This window comes from Zea mays, chromosome 4, assembly GCF_902167145.1.
Source record: "Zea mays cultivar B73 chromosome 4, Zm-B73-REFERENCE-NAM-5.0, whole genome shotgun sequence".
In the NCBI taxonomy this organism is placed as follows: domain Eukaryota; kingdom Viridiplantae; phylum Streptophyta; class Magnoliopsida; order Poales; family Poaceae; genus Zea; species Zea mays.
In genome coordinates, this window is record NC_050099.1 from 155,613,750 (window position 1) to 155,616,222 (window position 2,473).

Below are 2,473 nucleotides of genomic sequence, written 5' to 3' on the forward strand. Positions count from 1 at the left end.
ACCCAAAGACCGAAGTGGTTTAATTCACCAGATATCTAGCTACATGCAAGCTATTAAACTAAATGTGCACTTCTACATGATGCCTCAGTTCTATAGATGCATTAGCATGCACACTTGCAACAAGATTAAAATTAACAGCGGCAAGAATAACTATACTAATCAGAGAGAGCAAACATGCTTAGGCAACTGGAAGAACAAGTGAAACTAATGAAGCATGGGAATACTTCTCTGTCATTTGTCATTTCAATATGCTTCTCTGGTAAACCAACCACCTTCCGAACACGCTCTTCATCAGCAAACCATTCGTCATGCACCTTACTAACACTCCTGTAGGGTGAACATTAGAATCGAACACTGAAATTAACAACACGAAAAATGACAGATAAGCACCATGTGCCCTGAATCGATACACAAAGAAGCAATCAAGTACCACCTTTAGAAGCAATAATTGATTTTATACAAGTCGAGTGCACTACTGTTAACGGGCTACATCAGTATGACTTAAGTAAAACACAAACCCTAAGCTTACTTGCACAGCTCTAATTTTGATAGCCTATTGTCTAAAAATATTTAGCAAGGCAGCAGAAGAAGCAAACTACAAGAGTAAGATTACAATCTTCTTGCAGGTGAGGACTGTACCAGTTATAGTTGCGGAGAAGAACACATGCCTCTGGTTTGGAAATTGAAAGAACAGTTGAAACCCTATTTATGTCATCCTCTTGGCGCCGCTTGATATCAACTTCACTCAATATACTGTAATTTTGCTGGGCCACAAATAAGCAAACAAGTGTAAGAACAGCAGTCCATGAGGGTATATAGTTATTTCAGTTTCAGCATGTTTTATTTTCTTGGACATGTAAGAGAGCTGTGCATTATTACAAGAAAAGCACAGCAGTTTCAGTATGTTCTCATAATTGCCAAGACAGGGTAAAACATTAATTGAGATTGATAGGAAGTGATAGTGTTGGGAAGGAGACACGGAAACAAGTATAGGCCATAGAAGCTAATCAAGTTTAGAGTTCTGCATGTTAAAAGAATCTTGATCATAACGAAACGAACCATCATCCCTGACACAAAGAAATAATAGCTACGTAACTCAATGTCAATCTCAAGCACTCATGAAGACCCTATCTATCATGTTTATTTGGTTATCTGTACCTAAGTAAATTAAAGTGCAGCACAGGGTATAAATATGCAAGAAACATGAATATTATATACAAATATAGCTGAACAAAATAAATACATAGCAGCTGTGTCCACCCACATCCATATTAATTTGTAATTTACCATAAATGAATGTTGTCCAAATGGAGTTGTAGAGGACAAGGATGCTAAACCAGTGCTGCTTGGATGTGGACATGGGTGTCCGGTTCAACAATTTTTTTGACGCAAGAATGATAGTTGGAGTCTTGGACATGGATGCAGGTGTAAGAATACAGCTTGGATTCAAGTATCCAACTTGGCAGCTTGGATTCAAGTATTCAAGTATCCAACAATTTTTTTGGCGCAAGAATGATAGTTGGAGTCTTGGGCACCTCCTCCTCCGCGTCCCTACATGTCTTTAAGAGCACGCGCAGCATCCCTAGGGACCCGGTCACCGACGCCATGTAAAACGGCGACTCCCCAGCGCCGCCGCACATCCCCACGAGATCAGGGTCCGCGGTGGCCAGCGCGCATGCCGCGGCCTCGTGGCCGCCCCGCACGGCGTCGTGCAACACCGTCTCCCCGCGCCAGTTCGTGGCCCGGGTCAGGGCACGCAGGGAGCAAGCTGGTCAGGACGAGGACGAGGAGGCGGCGAGGTGGAGCGCGACGACCTTGTGTGCCCCCGCGCGTGTGGTGAGGTAGGATGAAATCGAAACAGCCAAGGAAGAACTGTGCAGAACCCAGTGCCGAGCCGGGGCGGCGGCGCGGCCTGCCGACGGTGGGGCAGAGGCGGCGCGGCCTGGCGCTGGTGACTGGTGAGAGAGAGAAGCGTGTGGGTGGGAATGAGACAGGTGAGAGAGAGAGAGAGAGCTGCGCGTGGGATTTAGATTTTAGGTTTTCAGGATTAAGCTCGACGGTGTACACATGCCCGACGAACTTAACTTAAGAACGTGGGTACCCACGTTCCTATCTCGTTAAGTTCGACGGTTTTAGCGAAGGCCCACGAACTTAACTTAAGAACATCGGTACCCACGTTCTTAACATAACCCATGAACTTAACTCAAGTAAGAACGTCGGTACCCACGTTCTTACTTTTACCCACGAACATTTATCAGTTTCTTGTAGTGAGCATCGCCAACTAGCCCATGTTGGGATGAAGAATCTTCACGAGCTTCTAATGGGAGAGCACATTTTGGGACTAACAAATGTTCATTTTGAGAAAGACAGGGTTTGTAGCGCATGTCAAGCAGGAAAGCAAGTTGGTACCCATCATCCACACAAAAACATCATGACAACGGACAGGCCACTGGAGCTACTCCTCATGGATTTA

General features: G+C 45.0%; 1 pseudogene across 1 annotated transcript; it reads right to left on the minus strand.

Annotated features, from left to right (window-relative positions):
• Positions 1-207: 207 nt before the first annotated feature.
• Positions 208-1,377, minus strand: LOC109946046 (E3 ubiquitin-protein ligase pseudogene; annotated as a pseudogene). Its single transcript, NR_163475.1, has 3 exons — positions 1,288-1,377; positions 640-764; positions 208-327 (listed from the first exon to the last, which is right to left on the minus strand). The product of NR_163475.1 is annotated as an E3 ubiquitin-protein ligase pseudogene (transcript).
• Positions 1,378-2,473: the final 1,096 nt, after the last annotated feature.